The sequence below is a fragment of the Lepisosteus oculatus genome, chromosome 14 (assembly GCF_040954835.1).
Source record: "Lepisosteus oculatus isolate fLepOcu1 chromosome 14, fLepOcu1.hap2, whole genome shotgun sequence".
In the NCBI taxonomy this organism is placed as follows: domain Eukaryota; kingdom Metazoa; phylum Chordata; class Actinopteri; order Semionotiformes; family Lepisosteidae; genus Lepisosteus; species Lepisosteus oculatus.
In genome coordinates this window covers 50,278,687-50,295,826 of record NC_090709.1, presented here as the reverse complement: position 1 = coordinate 50,295,826, position 17,140 = coordinate 50,278,687, and the positions used below count along the sequence as shown (strand labels likewise).

The 17,140-nt window shown below is 42.9% G+C and overlaps 8 non-coding genes across 8 annotated transcripts; 5 read left to right on the top strand and 3 right to left on the bottom strand.

The window, feature by feature from the left end:
- The first annotated feature begins 3,543 nt into the window (after positions 1-3,543).
- trnal-aag (transfer RNA leucine (anticodon AAG)) lies at positions 3,544-3,625 on the top strand. The gene has a single exon. It is a non-coding gene; the product is annotated as a tRNA-Leu (tRNA).
- Positions 3,626-4,637: 1,012 nt separating this feature from the next.
- trnat-agu (transfer RNA threonine (anticodon AGU)) lies at positions 4,638-4,711 on the bottom strand. Its single transcript has one exon. It is a non-coding gene; the product is annotated as a tRNA-Thr (tRNA).
- Positions 4,712-6,389: 1,678 nt separating this feature from the next.
- Positions 6,390-6,471, top strand: trnal-aag (transfer RNA leucine (anticodon AAG)). The gene has a single exon. It is a non-coding gene; the product is annotated as a tRNA-Leu (tRNA).
- A 1,012-nt stretch (positions 6,472-7,483) lies between these two features.
- trnat-agu (transfer RNA threonine (anticodon AGU)) lies at positions 7,484-7,557 on the bottom strand. The gene has a single exon. It is a non-coding gene; the product is annotated as a tRNA-Thr (tRNA).
- A 1,678-nt stretch (positions 7,558-9,235) lies between these two features.
- trnal-aag (transfer RNA leucine (anticodon AAG)) lies at positions 9,236-9,317 on the top strand. The gene has a single exon. It is a non-coding gene; the product is annotated as a tRNA-Leu (tRNA).
- Positions 9,318-16,025: 6,708 nt separating this feature from the next.
- trnah-gug (transfer RNA histidin (anticodon GUG)) lies at positions 16,026-16,097 on the bottom strand. Its single transcript has one exon. It is a non-coding gene; the product is annotated as a tRNA-His (tRNA).
- Positions 16,098-16,298: 201 nt separating this feature from the next.
- trnae-uuc (transfer RNA glutamic acid (anticodon UUC)) lies at positions 16,299-16,370 on the top strand. The gene has a single exon. It is a non-coding gene; the product is annotated as a tRNA-Glu (tRNA).
- A 445-nt stretch (positions 16,371-16,815) lies between these two features.
- Positions 16,816-16,888, top strand: trnav-cac (transfer RNA valine (anticodon CAC)). Its single transcript has one exon. It is a non-coding gene; the product is annotated as a tRNA-Val (tRNA).
- Positions 16,889-17,140: the final 252 nt, after the last annotated feature.

Here is a 17,140-nt window from a genome sequence, read left to right as displayed (position 1 = left end):
ATCTTAAATGCTACTGGTGTCATGTTATGTCGTCTTTCGCCTGTAGATGGCTCTCTACAGTCATTTTTAAAAATACTTATCCGGATGTATTATTGTACATTTCCTCAGTAAAGGGGAATATGTAAGTAGAGACTGTCCAAATTGCATTTTTGTATGAAACACATTTCAGAAACACAACTCACAATAAAACAAACTGGCATGTTATACCACGAGTAAATAAGACAAAGGCAAAACGTAAATTCACTGGCACTTCCTGCATATTTTCCACGACCTTGCCTTCTGATCATAAAAAGTCTCAAACTCTTGCATTTTACAAGAAATTTTAATATAGCAGTTTTAAATGGGACATTTAGAACATGGCATATGAGACTATATGGTTAACTGAGGATGAGCAGAGGGTGATCGAACCTACCTCCTGGTTATAAAAATGTCTAAAAATTCTGACACAGATGTGTGATAGACAATGGAAAAGACTATCAAAATCCTGAACTTCAGGACATTGTACTGTACCGTTTTTTTAAATACGACCCTCTGAACATGGCACGAGAGAATACATTGTCAAATGGTAAATGCAATGTTTGCTATATTTCTAGGACCCTCCCTCTTGATTTTAAAATCATCTCATATTTCTGACATCAAGGTGTGAGACACAATATAACAGACTGTCAAAATCCTGAACTTCAGGACATTTTATGATACCATTTTAAAAATATGACCCTCTGAGCATGGCATGTGAGAAAATGGCATGTGAGAATGCATTGGGAAAAGGTGAATGCAATTTCTGCTGAATTGCTATTGCCCTCCCTCCTGATTACAAACTCGTCTCACAATTCTGAGACTTAGGTGTGAGACACAATGTAACAGACACTATTAAATTTTGAAGTACAAGAGATTATACTGTTACGTTTTTTTTTAATATTGACCCTCTGGCATGTGAGGACTTGTAGTCAACAAAGTAGCACACATTCTGCCAATTTGCTTTGTCCCTCCTTCCTCGATACCAAAACATCTTAGTATACCGACACTAAGGTAAATGTCTCTAAATCCAGAAGTTAAGTTGTCAAAGTATATCGGAGTCAACCGATACTGATCAGGTTCTGCTGCTGCTGAGCCCGCAGCCTTCACCATAAGGTCCAATTCCCCAAGCCTGTACCCTTCAGAAATTGCAGTATAGAATGAAAAAAACTCCAATAGATATCGGCCACTGTTGGCGATTTTCCTTTAAGAGAGATAGATAATACTTTATTAGTCCCGTAGGGAAACTGACAAATGATTCTCCAGAAATTTATCACTTTCACTTTCACTCCAGTGTATCACTTTCACTGAGACCGAGGAGTGTTAAGCTGTACATGAGTCTTTGTGGCTCGGTTGTTAACAAAAAGGGTGGTGGTTTGAGCCTTCCCAGGGACGCTATGAGCCTTTTAATGTACACACCCGTCTCACTTTACCTCCACGGCCGGTCTTGTACCGCAATCAAATACAGAGCCCGCAGGGGGCAGTAGGCTCGCAAATATAGCTCACTGTGTATATAATGAAGAAGCAGAGGTTAGTTTCTCATCTGCATGTTGCAGAGCCTTATGCAACTCACAACAACAGTTGGGGTTTGATCCCTGCACGGGCTATTAGTTGAAAGACCATTGTAAATGACGTGTAACAGATTTATCCAGCTGGCTTTTATGTTTCATACTAAATTGCTATCTTGAAACCAAAATAATTAGAAATATGGAACACAACTGTTGTTCCCCATGAAGGAAAGCTGTTTTACACTGACGTCACTCCTTTTTATTTAATCCAGATTTTAAAAACAACTCCGCCCTATCAAAGGAAAATGTTACACAAAAGTTGGAAAGCACACTCTGAATCCATCTGTATATTTGATTTCCGCAATCCGTTCAAGGCTGCCTATGTTAATCGTTAGTGTATAGATGAAACATTTAATATATTGTTCAGTTTAAATCAAAATGCTTTAATACTACAAGAGAGAAGTATAGTATGGAGGTTGCGACAAATGTGTGATTTCTTGGAAGAAAACTACTTTTCTTTGCGTTAAAAATTAATTCGAAACAATTGACACACAAACCCTTTGTCTTTTTTAAAGAGATTATATCTTTAAACAGACAAATGTATAAAATGTGTTTTTTTTTACCTAGAGATTTTGGACAGGGGCGATGTATTACTAGTAGAGGCTGCTGACTAACACTGTACTGACTGGAGATCCGCTCCATTTGCAATAAAAAAACATGCGTAACAAAGCTGGAGAGCAGCTGAACTTGTGCTCAGTAGTCAGTATGGTGCTGAGGGTTCAATACTGGCGTTGTTGTATTAGCACAAGCTGCACAGGCTCTGAATCAGACCATTTCAATTAGTCTGATCAGTGCAGGACAAGTTCATGTAGAATTATTGCTTTGTCTGTCTCTTGTTTGTATATAAATGGATGTCTCTGATAACTTAATGTTAGTTTTTATTTTAGTTTTAGTTTTACGATGTAGGTCATGCGTTGATATATGACATGTCTCATTCCTGATTCAGCTCATGCTCCATAGGAGAGAAGAGATTCCTCCTGTTTCTCGTACAACAATATCAGAACAGAAGCCCATGTCACCCATCTCTGATTCAAGATCGAGTTGCATCTTCAACATTTTGTTTTTGTTTCTGATCATAATTTTCTTTAGTTATGATCGATATTGAACTTTTTCTAAGTAAAACAAAACTAATCAAACATGCAGGCAGATTTTTGAAAAGTATTAGGAGTTGACAGGGCGCTCCTTAGGAATAGTCGTCAGAAAATGTGAGAAAAGGAAAGTTACATAAACTCTCACACACAGCATTAAAGACTGGAATCTGATCATAAAAAAACTAGCTGTCTCCCCGTCGGTAATCAAACCCCGGTTTCCCGCATGACAGGCAGGGACACAAACAACTTTACTAACTAGGAGCGTTTGCTAGCTATTAGGAGGCATTTACTCTTAAATATGTTACTGTTTTGGGTTTCGACCTTAATTTTCCCGATACCAGTTTTTTACAAAAGTAAAGGCACACGGCACATGTGTGGCACATCACGTCCGAGTTTAGTGACAACTACCTCAGAGATTGTAAGCTGGGTAGTTTCAGATCAGATCACTTTTTTTATCAAAGGTTCAAGCAAACCCGAATACCTTTGTGTAATCGTTTTTCATAAAGTGTAATTGTATTATAGCATGTGCAACTGACGATTTTCTTGATACGTTATATGTGCTCTTGTTTGTATTGTATGTAGTTTTGTTGTTCAAATAAAACGTAAAAGACACAACTTTCCGGATGCGGCTGCTGTAAAAATAAAATGACATCAAGGGTGCTGTACGCAGAGGTCTGAAACCTGCTCCACAGAAGATCTTTATCCAGAGGTGTTAAAGAAGTCGAGATCTCGCCATGAGAGGGGAAGCATCTCAGAAAAAGCAGGTGCAGTCGGTTCCACGGTCATAACGCCACTAAGTCGGGCGACAAGAGCAAAACCCACCCGGCTTCCTCCGGGCAAGTAATGAGACAAAGAAACAACACACAGCGGGTAGCGTGGCCGAGCGGTCTAAGGCGCTGGATTAAGGCTCCAGTCTCTTTAGGGGCGTGGGTTCGAATCCCACTGCTGCCAGGTGCTTCTGTCGAGACCCTCTTTCAGCTGGCTTCAGACGAAAGGGAGGGAACTGCTTTTTGGCAGTCTCTCGAGAAACTAAGCAAAGTGTTTAAAGATACTTTCTCAGCTTGACATCAAGGCACAAAACAAAAACCTTCTTGCGTCCTCTCAACCCAAAAGCGCTTTGCCACTTTTTGCGTTATGCAGGGAACGACGTCTGCCCAGATCACTTTTGTGTCAATGCAAATCGTAGTGTGCCCTCCGTTTTAATGTTGGCTGTGCTGGCGTGCTGCTTCTGTCTGTGAAACTTGAATGTTCTGCTTCTTCACACCGAATCATCGGCGGGGGTTGAGCTTGTTAAATCTTTGCGCATAGCGCTCCTTTGGAAGTACTTTGTCCAAGTTCAAAAGCGATCGTGGGATTTACTTCATGCGTGCCAAAAAGCATGCCTCGCACGACAGATTTAAATGGGGAATGGAGCCTGCTTCTTGCTGTTTTTCCTGTGGTTGCAGTTACAAAGTTGATCGTGCTTTCACATTCTGTTAACAGTATTCACTGGCTGAGCTTTATCAGTTGGTTCGTAAAGGAATCTCTGCTTCGGTTCCAGAAAAGTCATCTGTGGTGTGTTTTTTTCCGTGCCCATGGCAGTCTTTTAAAGCTGGTAGTAGTGGCGGCGAAGTTAATTTTTTATCCTCTTTAAAAGAATAAGGACGGGCTGGGGCGAGCTCCATTTACCACTCTTTCAGCTAACCGCCGAACTCCCGAACTGATTACACTGCAGAGCCACAGGCGCCTCGCTTTTCTCCATTCTCTGGGTCAGGGTGAAAAAAAACTTGCTGGTATTAGCTGGCCTGCTGGGAGCACCTCTTCTTCACTGATAAGCAAGATTTGTGTTTCATCTTTCTCAAGCTGTATAGATTTCTTTCAAAACAAGTTGTTCCAGAAAGGAAACGAACACTTGCATTCACCTGAATTAAAAGGCATGGGATTTGCCCGTAAGGATAAATTCTGTACAGTAAGACAGGAAGAAAGGCACCGCTGGGAATCGGACCCAGGATCTCCTGTTTACTAGACAGGCGCTTTAGCCAACTAAGCCACGGCGCCGGCAAAGTGCTGTCCTTTGACAGCCTCAGGGACACGTCTCAACTGCTCTGAGACATCTGCATTCGGTGTGCACTGAGCCTGCTCGCCTTGCAAGTTTCCTCATTTACATGCGATAGCTCCACCACTAAGAGAAAGGATGAGAAATGGCTTTTATCTGGCACTTTTCATGTCAGAGGATCTCAATCTGCTTTCCGTGTACAAGAGGATGTCCAACTCATGTAGCTAAAGACGTAGACGACAGTGCTCCACTGAAATCTTGATCTCACAACCCTCGGCATGACTCCGCTGTGTTCTGCTTTAGACAAAGGGGGGAAAAGACTTCTTTCATCACACGTTTTGCACTGTTTACGGTGTTTGCAGTGCTCTTTCTTAAATGAAAACCAGGAATCTGCACCATATGAGGTGAGACTAGATAATATTGGATCAAGTAGCCTCGCCATTCCATGCGTGACGTGCGCAAAGTGTAATTCCTGTCTTTAGAGTGTGCTTGTTAGAGACTAAGCTGGCACCCAGAGCGCTTTAAATCCGGGAGTCAGCAGCCCAAGACAATAGAGCTTCCTTCGTCTATGTTTTTTGCGTGAAGGGGGAAACCATGCGTGTGCTGCAAACGATCTTAGTATCGAAGTGCCGTCCCACATAACCGATCCGAACAATCTGCTTTACAGAGGAGCACTGCCGGAGCTTATCGTTGGCAAACTGAAGACCAGGCTGACCTCTTCTGTGACTCTTGAACACTGAGTCTCAAGGTTGTGAATTCAAGCTCCACGCTGGCGGGAAATTCCATAGGTAATGATCACATTTTCTTGCATGCTAATCAAAAGAAATATTAAGAAACTTTTCCCGATACCAGTTTTTTACAAAAGTAAAGGCACACGGCACATGTGTGCCACATCACGTCCGAGTTTAGTGACAACTACCTCAGAGATTGTAAGCTGGGTAGTTTCAGATCAGATCACTTTTTGTATCAAAGGTTCAAGCAAACCCGAATACTTTTGCAAGAGACATTTCAGAATCCCAGTCAAATCCAGTACGATTGCTGGATCCTTTGAATTCGACTGAACTATAGCACAGATCTGCAGTCCACCATTAGAATACTGTGGGTGTGCTGTATAAGCCATACCGCCCAAAATAGTTCTAAAACAGGAGAAGCATCCTCGTTTAGGAATGTGGTATAAAGTGAAATGGTCTGGGAAGAGTCCTACGTTTGAACAGTTCAAAATAGACGTCAAGGGGTATTTACGGACTCTTTCGAAATGTAAGAACAAGCTGTGCGGACCTTATCTTTATTTACCTTGTGTAATCGTTTTTCATAAAGTGTAATTGTATTATAGCATGTGCCCCTGACGATTTTCTTGATACGTTATATGTGCTCTTGTTTGTATTGTATGTAGTTTTGTTGTTCAAATAAAACGTAAAAGACACAACTTTCCGGATGCGGCTGCTGTAAAAATAAAATGACATCAAGGGTGCTGTACGCAGAGGTCTGAAACCTGCTCCACAGAAGATCTTTATCCAGAGGTGTTAAAGAAGTCGAGATCTCGTCATGAGAGGGGAAGCATCTCAGAAAAAGCAGGTGCAGTCGGTTCCACGGTCATAACGCCACTAAGTCGGGCGACAAGAGCAAAACCCACCCGGCTTCCTCCGGGCAAGTAATGAGACAAAGAGACAACACACAGCGGGTAGCGTGGCCGAGCGGTCTGAGGCGCTGGATTAAGGCTCCAGTCTCTTCGGGGGCGTGGGTTCGAATCCCACCGCTGCCAGGTGCTTCTGTCGAGACCCCCTTTCAGCTGGCTTCAGATGAAAGGGAGGGAACTGCTTTTTGGCAGTCTCTCGAGAAACTAAGCAAAGTGTTTAAAGATACTTTCTCAGCTTGACATCAAGGCACAAAACAAAAACCTTCTTGCGTCCTCTCAACCCAAAAGCGCTTTGCCACTTTTTGCGTTATGCAGGGAACGACGTCTGCCCAGATCACTTTTGTGTCAATGCAAATCGTAGTGTGCCCTCCGTTTTAATGTTGGCTGTGCTGGCGTGCTGCTTCTGTCTGCGAAACTTGAATGTTCTGCTTCTTCACACCAAATCATCGGGGGGGGTTGAGCTTGTTAAATCTTTGCGCATAGCGCTCCTTTGGAAGTACTTTGTCCAAGTTCAAAAGCGATCGTGGGATTTACTTCATGCGTGCCAAAAAGCATGCCTCGCACGACAGATTTAAATGGGGAATGGAGCCTGCTTCTTGCTGTTTTTCCTGTGGTTGCAGTTACAAAGTTGATCGTGCTTTCACATTCTGTTAACAGTATTCACTGGCTGAGCTTTATCAGTTGGTTCGTAAAGGAATCTCTGCTTCGGTTCCAGAAAAGTCATCTGTGGTGTGTTTTTTTCCGTGCCCATGGCAGTCTTTTAAAGCTGGTAGTAGTGGCGGCGAAGTTAATTTTTTATCCTCTTTAAAAGAATAAGGACGGGCTGGGGCGAGCTCCATTTACCACTCTTTCAGCTAACCGCCGAACTCCCGAACTGATTACACTGCAGAGCCACAGGCGCCTCGCTTTTCTCCATTCTCTGGGTCAGGGTGAAAAAAAACTTGCTGGTATTAGCTGGCCTGCTGGGAGCACCTCTTCTTCACTGATAAGCAAGATTTGTGTTTCATCTTTCTCAAGCTGTATAGATTTCTTTCAAAACAAGTTGTTCCAGAAAGGAAACGAACACTTGCATTCACCTGAATTAAAAGGCATGGGATTTGCCCGTAAGGATAAATTCTGTACAGTAAGACAGGAAGAAAGGCACCGCTGGGAATCGGACCCAGGATCTCCTGTTTACTAGACAGGCGCTTTAGCCAACTAAGCCACGGCGCCGGCAAAGTGCTGTCCTTTGACAGCCACATGGACACGTCTCAACTGCTCTGAGACATCTGCATTCGGTGTGCACCGAGCCTGCTCGCCTTGCAAGTTTCCTCATTTACATGCGATAGCTCCACCACTAAGAGAAAGGATGAGAAATGGCTTTTATCTGGCACTTTTCATGTCAGAGGATCTCAATCTGCTTTCCGTGTACAAGAAGATGTCCAACTTATGTAGCTAAAGACGTAGACGACAGTGCTCCACTGAAATCTTGATCTCACAACCCTCGGCATGACTCCGCTGTGTTCTGCTTTAGACAAAGGGGGGAAAAGACTTCTTTCATCACACGTTTTGCACTGTTTACGGTGTTTGCAGTGCTCTTTCTTAAATGAAAACCAGGAATCGGCACCATATGAGGTGAGACTAGATAATATTGGATTAAGTAGCCTCGCCATTCCATGCGTGACGTGCGCAAAGTGTAATTCCTGTCTTTATAGTGTGCTTGTTAGAGACTAAGCTGGCACCCAGAGCGCTTTAAATCCGGGAGTCAGCAGCCCAAGACAATAGAGCTTCCTTCGTCTATGTTTTTTGCGTGAAGGGGGAAACCATGCGTGTGCTGCAAACGATCTTAGTATCGAAGTGCCGTCCCACATAACCGATCCGAACAATCTGCTTTACAGAGGAGCACTGCCGGAGCTTATCGTTGGCAAACTGAAGACCAGGCTGACCTCTTCTGTGACTCTTGAACACTGAGTCTCAAGGTTGTGAATTCAAGCTCCACGCTGGCGGGAAATTCCATAGGTAATGATCACATTTTCTTGCATGCTAATCAAAAGAAATATTAAGAAACTTTTCCCGATACCAGTTTTTTACAAAAGTAAAGGCACACGGCACATGTGTGCCACATCACGTCCGAGTTTAGTGACAACTACCTCAGAGATTGTAAGCTGGGTAGTTTCAGATCAGATCACTTTTTGTATCAAAGGTTCAAGCAAACCCGAATACTTTTGCAAGAGACATTTCAGAATCCCAGTCAAATCCAGTACGATTGCTGGATCCTTTGAATTCGACTGAACTATAGCACAGATCTGCAGTCCACCATTAGAATACTGTGGGTGTGCTGTATAAGCCATACCGCCCAAAATAGTTCTAAAACAGGAGAAGCATCCTCGTTTAGGAATGTGGTATAAAGTGAAATGGTCTGGGAAGAGTCCTACGTTTGAACAGTTCAAAATAGACGTCAAGGGGTATTTACGGACTCTTTCGAAATGTAAGAACAAGCTGTGCGGACCTTATCTTTATTTACCTTGTGTAATCGTTTTTCATAAAGTGTAATTGTATTATAGCATGTGCCCCTGACGATTTTCTTGATACGTTATATGTGCTCTTGTTTGTATTGTATGTAGTTTTGTTGTTCAAATAAAACGTAAAAGACACAACTTTCCGGATGCGGCTGCTGTAAAAATAAAATGACATCAAGGGTGCTGTACGCAGAGGTCTGAAACCTGCTCCACAGAAGATCTTTATCCAGAGTTGTTAAAGAAGTCGAGATCTCGCCATGAGAGGGGAAGCATCTCAGAAAAAGCAGGTGCAGTCGGTTCCACGGTCATAACGCCACTAAGTCGGGCGACAAGAGCAAAACCCACCCGGCTTCCTCCGGGCAAGTAATGAGACAAAGAAACAACACACAGCGGGTAGCGTGGCCGAGCGGTCTAAGGCGCTGGATTAAGGCTCCAGTCTCTTTGGGGGCGTGGGTTCGAATCCCACTGCTGCCAGGTGCTTCTGTCGAGACCCCCTTTCAGCTGGCTTCAGACGAAAGGGAGGGAACTGCTTTTTGGCAGTCTCTCGAGAAACTAAGCAAAGTGTTTAAAGATACTTTCTCAGCTTGACATCAAGGCACAAAACAAAAACCTTCTTGCGTCCTCTCAACCCAAAAGCGCTTTGCCACTTTTTGCGTTATGCAGGGAACGACGTCTGCCCAGATCACTTTTGTGTCAATGCAAATCGTAGTGTGCCCTCCGTTTTAATGTTGGCTGTGCTGGCGTGCTGCTTCTGTCTGTGAAACTTGAATGTTCTGCTTCTTCACACCAAATCGTCAGCGGGGGTTGAGCTTGTTAAATCTTTGCGCATAGCGCTCCTTTGGAAGTACTTTGTCCAAGTTCAAAAGCGATCATGGGATTTACTGCATGCGTGCAAAAAGCATGCCTCGCACAACACCTCTACATACCCGACCACCACTGCATCATACAGCTGCCAGGGCACCTCACCGTGTCAGGGCACCACTGTGTCACACATATTTCAGCACGATATATTTTATGGATATTATGGAATATAATGGATGGATATCTTAGTTATCTTTCTAGTTCACAGGTTTGCATGCATAATTTAATTTTGAAAGCCACTGAGACATCAGGTACTACTGTTGTATTTATGAAAAAAAAACAAAACAAAAAACATACTAACAACTGTGCCATCCTACTCCTTAGTTAATACATTTTATTATTCATAAACAGTTAACATTGTTAGCAAAATATTTTGAATTATATTTAACCCTATTTTTTCTTTAGTTTTGTATTTAACTTATTATATGATAGTCAGACTTAATGTATATTGGAACAATGAAAATATATTTTTACAAGATTTTACATTAAGCACTTAAAATTAATATGGATAATAATAGTAAACTGTAACATTCTGTAACAAGATCGGTTAAACTGCGAAGAAAATGCTTTCAGAGAAAATGTTTCAGGTGTGAAGAACATAGATCTCCAATGCAATTTCAACCAAACCTGTTCCCACACACCCTGCCCCCACTACCATTAGAATATACACAAACATTTTAGCGTTTCATTCTGAGCAGAAGACCCTCACACCTGAAGAGTGCTGGCTGTGACGAATTAAACCAGTTTTACAGGTTTCAATCACAGACCATGTGACATGGGAGTCAGGAAACTAACACAGCGCCACTGGATTTGATAACGCTATAAAAACGCTATAAAATAATGTGACTTGGCACAGAACAAGTTTACAGCACAGTACAAAAATAAATGCTGACCATGACTTTAGAAGCATAAATTGCCTTACACTCAATTTAAACACAAGCTGTCTTTAGCCCTCTAAGCTGGTTCATACAGAAATGTAGAGATCCAGGCTCAGAACACACAGCTTCATTAGCGAATACATATGCAGGACAACTAGAGAAGACGTTTTACAGAGGATGGATTTTTGAAACATCCCATCAGTGACATCACTGAAGTCAACTCCTAGGTACTGTAACTGTCGTGTGGATAGTTTCACAAGAATCAGACAAAGGTTTAAGCATCGCTTGTTCTAGATAAAACTGCAAAAAAAAAAACAACAACCAATAATTAACTTCTTTGCGGCTCTGTTTGCCCAAATCATATATTCACAACGTGAAATCTAGAAAATAATATTACGTAACCAAAATCCGCAATATGGAAACAGAACCTGTGTAATTGTTGATAGATGATGTACACGTAACATTTTTTCAAGACGAAATACAACATTTAAAAAATGACTTGTATGTACTTGATATCTCTAATCAATCCACGGGGACATTGTTAAAAGCAGAGTCCCCGCACAAAACGAAACTAAAACACATACCGTTTCGCGCTTCTTATTAGTTGCTCAAAAGTAATTTGACCGTATGAAATGCATAATATAAACCTAGAAACATATACGTGAGCAGTACTTAAGCACTGTAGTATCGGTGTTAAGACATACCTTTCAAATACTGTAAATCAAGTTAAAAATATCTCAAGACCGATTCTGGTCATAATGAAACCATGTTTCGTGTATGTTTTCTTTTTCATCTTGAAATAACTCATTTCTAAATACCTTTTTCACTGTTAACATCTTGCAGCAACTCTGCAACAAAACATACACTCTGACAGTTCATCCTGCTACCAACATTAAATAAAACAAATCTTAAGATTTCTATATTTATGTCTTTATTTAGTGGTTTCATTAGTGACAAAGGCTAAACTTTCTTGGAAAAATGTCTTTTATGTGTTGCGGAAAAAACTGACTTGCTTTAACAAAATATGTTTACAAATCCTTTCACCTGGCATTTTCGTAGTTAGAAATTATGGAACGCTCTGTTAAAAGCAAGGAAGTGTTTATGTCCGTTGCAGTTCTTTTGCAACATGAATTTAATTATATTGTTATTAATTTCTTGAGATACTCGATTCCATATTATATTACCTTTTAATAAAATTCTAAAAGTATGCTTGTTGACTACGGTATCACGTTAGTTAAAGACTTCGAAGCTTACAATGTTTAGGGAGAAATGGAATACTGGTGTGTATTTTTTTCTTTAAAGTACCGAGACCAGCCATATACTGTATGTTTATGTTCCAAAATTAATATAGTTTATGGCCTTCACACGCGTTACAGTATGCTCCTATTCTTTTTATGCTCAGCTACTAAGATTTCCCTTCAGTGGTAAAATTAGATATGAATATTCAATACTTAAACGGGCACAGTTAAGACATTAAATATACATATACATACTGTATACAGTACAGTTTGCATACGGTAATATGTTTATGTTACGCGATTAAAAAATAAATAAATAAAAATGAGGAGTCCAGCACCAGCTGGATTTGAACACACAACCTGCCAGTTGGTAGTCATGCACCTAGACCAGTAGGCTACAAGACAGCTCGCATGAACAGGCAGGCGAAACAGCCCTACAGAGCCCTGTCGCAGTACATGGATATAATCATACCGTTATTAAATTCTTGAGATACGCGATTCCATATTATATTCCCTTTTAATCAAATTCTAAAAGTATGCTTGTTGACTCCGGTATCACGTTAGTTAAAGACTTCGAAGCTTACAATGTTTAGGGAGAAATGGAATACTGGTGTGTATTTTTTTCTTTAAAGTACCAAGACCAGCTATATACTGTATGTTTATGTTCCAAAATTAATATCGTTTATGGCCTTCACACGCGTTACAGTATGCTCCTATTCTTTTTATGCTCAGCTACTAAGATTTCCCTTCAGTGGTAAAATTCAATATCTACAACGGGCACAGTAAAGACGTTTACAGTAAGTCTTTCTACGACAGACCAACGGACCACGAGTGCCCCTGTCGGTCAACCAATCACGCACCGCGGTATTTTGCGTCATCGCGCGTCACGATGCACGACGCCGTAGCCAATTACCTCCGGTACGTGTCTGTACCGCGCACTTTGAATGGCTGCATCTGTAAGGAGATTGGAAAATATAAGAGCGTCTGAAACGTATAAGTACAGTACAGGTGGACGTAAAAGTAGTTAGATAAACAGTTTTTGTATTTTTATACAATTAGTTGCAATAGTGGAAACAATTTGGATTTTTTCGAATGTCTCGAAACCAGACATGCTGAAACGCTGTAGGTTTAGAATCGAGACTGGGGAGAATAACATCTTGTGAGAAGATCTGTTTACCTAACGATTAGATCCTGTAAATCCCTTGTAGCCTCCCTAAGTCTGTCCCAGTCCAGTGGATAAAAATGTATTGTTAATGGAGTGTTGGTTTCTCTGTTAGGGGATACTGGAGCACTACTGTCATGCTTGTTTCACTCCTCTGTTCAACAGTGTGCTATAGAGTAATGTATATGGGGAGATGGCAGGAAGCCACAGGAGTATTGGGGCAGCAAGTTTTACTTACCGAGTACCAGATTTTAATGGGTGGTTTTATCCCAGATCTATTGGGTTGGAATATTATGCATTACAAAGAATGACTATCCAGAACAGGGTATCACGTGGCTTCAACTGACTGTGATCACTCAGTATGTTGATGGTATTCTGAGTGCTTCCCCTGACGAGGAAACCCACAAGTCTGAGTTGCTTCAGCTTTAGAGTGTCTAATATTAAGCAGTTATAATAAGGCCCTTTTGTGTCGAGCATTGTGGAATTTTAACAGGGCCAGGGTGCAATGTTTTTACGGGGTGAGCACAACTTTTAACAGATCTGCTTAAGGGGGGAGTGCAGTACAAGGACAAGATTGCCTTGGTTCCAGCAGCAAAAGCCGCCTGTAATAATTTGAAACAAGCTCTCTTACAGGTGCTGAGACTGGGGTTTCCTCAGATGGATCAACCATTCCTTTATATGTAAGTGTGGACAAAGGGTTACTGTATATGTATATAATGTATGTATTTGTTGCATGTAGGCCACAATTCTGGATGGCTATGGAGAAATAGGATTCTCTCACAACGGCAGGGACTCCAGTTAAGAATACTGGGCTTGTCTCTGAACTGATTTGTAGTTTTACAGCTGCCGACAGAAGCAGCTTGAGTAAGGTGTAAATAACACAATAAATAAAGAATTCCAGTAACTCAAGGTAACAACCATGCAGATGCAGATGCCAGACGAGCGGCACTGGGAGAGCGGGAGTCTGAGACCCCTGTGAAACCTCTATTGGGGAAAGGGGAGAATTCAGGTTGAGGGCTTTAATAGATGTTTAATAGTGGTTAGAACAAATGTGTAAAAATGTGGGGTTGTATAATGATGGGATGTGGGCTGGCACATACCCAAGTGTATGACAAAGATGATCCCGTGGTACGGACTGCCCTTCCCCTTGGATACTGATCTAGGGGCATACTACACTGGGAAGGTGTGCCAGGCTGTAATTGCCTCACTAGGGGTAAGTTAGAAGTCACATTGCCCCCATCACCCACAGTCTGAAAGACCAACTAAGGAAATATCAACTGAAGGAACACCGTGGGTAGATGCTCTACCTGCAGTCCTGTGCGGTTTGCGGGCTGGAGCAAACAGAACTGTGAGACTGAGCCCATTTGAGATCATCACGGGCAGCCAAAGAAACTCCCTGGAGGCCAAGTTTGGCTAACGCACTGATGAATTAACTAACTCTCTATTAAAGTATTTTAGGTTTGTTAACTGAAGCAGTGCACAGGGCTCGTGAACACGTGCCGGACGCTTGGGGACCTCCAGTAGAGGGGAGACACGACCGGATACCTGGCGAGTGGGTGTAGGTGAAGAAGAGATACCCTGCCAGACGTTGCAATCCTGCTGGGAGGGACCATATCAAGAGCCACCAACTACTGACTGTGCCATCTGAGTGACAGGATGAGATCGCTGGATCCGCGTATCGCACTTTCACCGACCCACGGCACCAGAGACTGAGTGAACAGAAAGAAGGATGTTGTTACCGTTTCTGTGTCTGATGTTTCCTAAGACCAACAGTGTGCTTGTTAGGCCTGAGGAGCATTTCTGGGGATATGGTATCAACACATTCCGGGTGTTGGCATATCTATAAGCCAAAAAATTATAATCGGAGTTGGGTCAGTATTGCTGTTCCAAGATCCTGACGATAGATCTCCACATGGCTGAGGTCTGCGTTTGGGTCCTGGAGTAGGACTTTATGTATTTGTAGGATTAGGGTTGTTTTATATGTATAATTGTAACTATCACTTGTACAAAAACATCAATAACATCTTGTTGTAACTGTGGAACACACAATGTCATGGTAATGCATGCCTGTACATCTAAAAAGGAAAGATCTGCCCTGACATTGTATGTGTAAAAATAGGCAGTCCTGACGTATGCCATATTTTATAAGGGGGGAATGAAGTAAGAGATAAGATGTAAAAAGGGTTAACTTAAGTCAGTTCTGCCTGAAAATTAGACTTCTAAGCAACAGGGGTTTATGGCAGGAAAGGGGGTTAACTGATAAGGATTCCAGATGCGAACAAGGAACCCCCTGGGGGCATAATCTTAAACTGACCATTTGGGCCTCTTAACTGGCCAAATACCATGACCCTCCCCCCCTTACCATAACATTGAATGACGTCTGAAGCAGCAAGCAAGGACTATATAACCTAAAAGTTTGTACCGGCACATCGAACAATACTTCGGTTTTGTTGTTTCATGCGGGAAACAAGACTTCAGCTTTATTGTTCCTTGCATGCAATAAACTCATCTGTTTTACTTCATCTTGGGATCAAGAACCTTATTCCTTCTGTTACAACAGTACCAAACGCACGTTTCTTCTGTAACCGGAGCCGATCATTTGCAATTGGGCTGTGCCGACAGACCAGGACGAGCTCTGTCGGCTCAAAAGCAGCGCAGGACCTGCAAGTACAACAGAAAGATTAGCATCCAGCGGGGGCCTCTTAGTGAGCCCAAGATCTCATCAAGAATCGGCTCCAGCAACAGGGCTGGGCGCATTGTTCCATTCTCCGACCACTCTCGGTGTAAACAAGTCCCTCCTGGTCTCTGCTTGAATTGCACTTTCCTGCGTTTGCTTTGGTGTAACTGGCTTCCCCTGCATGGGCGAATGTGAAGAAGATCCTTAGTAAGTCATTGAAGAAAACCGAGAAGAGGTCGAAGTGGCCTCTGTCGTTCATGAACGATCCAGTCAGGCAGTACTCCTCTGTAAAGCGCCGTTCGTTCACATCGATTGGCTTTTTCTTGCCTTCATTCGTGCAAGTAGTAAAAGCAGACGCCCCTATTCTGCCGTGACCCGGATTCAAACCGGGGTTGTTGCGGCCACAACGCAAAGTACTGACCACTATACGATCACGGCGAATTACCGATACACATGTAGCAGGGCGGAAAAGGATGTGCTCTCTTCGTGTGACATAATTCGGAAAAGTCCTGACGTTGCATTTCAACTGAGCCCCAGTATATATCGACCCTTCGACACTCTGAGTGACAACTCTCTTGCGTGTTTTCTCATATTTATGTAGTTTGCTTGCATGATGCCCGGAACAGCATGGTTGTGTGCTCCCATATGGTTTAATGGTTATGATTCCTGGTTTTCACCCAGGCAGCCCGGGTTCGACTCCCGGTATGGGAATGTGTCAGTTTTGCCTCCTGCTTTCCAAAAGATCAGCACCGTGTACGAAGGAGCCGCATTAAAACTACTCGAACGTGCAAAACGTGCGAGAAGAGGGGGCGCTTGTTTCCAGCCGAAACTTCTCGCGTGTGAGACGAGCTGATCATCGCTGTGGGAGGGTTACTCTGGTAGACAGGGCTGACCTTCGGCAATAGGATTTATAGTCTCCAAGATGATATTTGCACTTTCTGGAGAGGCGATTTTCTCCACTTCAGTAGCCCGATTTCGTCGATTGCGTGGAGAGGGTTGTAGAATGTGGCGCCGCCTTTCCTGCTCCGTCCATGACAGGCGTGCTAGTCTCTGGAGAGAGAGCACGGTCCATCAGCGCACTCCAATAAAGGCACTGGAAGCAGCTGAATCGCATTGGCGAAGCTCAGCACTGTGCCGCTGGGCACGTCTTACCACCGTTTCCGTAGTGTAGTGGTTATCACGTTCGCCTCACACGCGAAAGGTCCCCGGTTCGAAACCGGGTGGAAACAGACATCTTTTGTCGCCAGGCACAAAAGGGGATTGGGGATTCGTCTAGCGCTGTGATCGAACAGACCCACTCACCTCTTAGTGTGGCGGGATCTGCACAATGCATGTCACAGCGCATCCTGCTTTCACTTCAAGGCGCGTCCTGATGTACCCCAGTCTCCCGCGTGACAGGTGGGGACAGGTGACAGGTCCTATACTAACGAGGAAGACATCGCTCTCTCCGACCCCCCGGCATCGTGTCCCGACCCACCGTG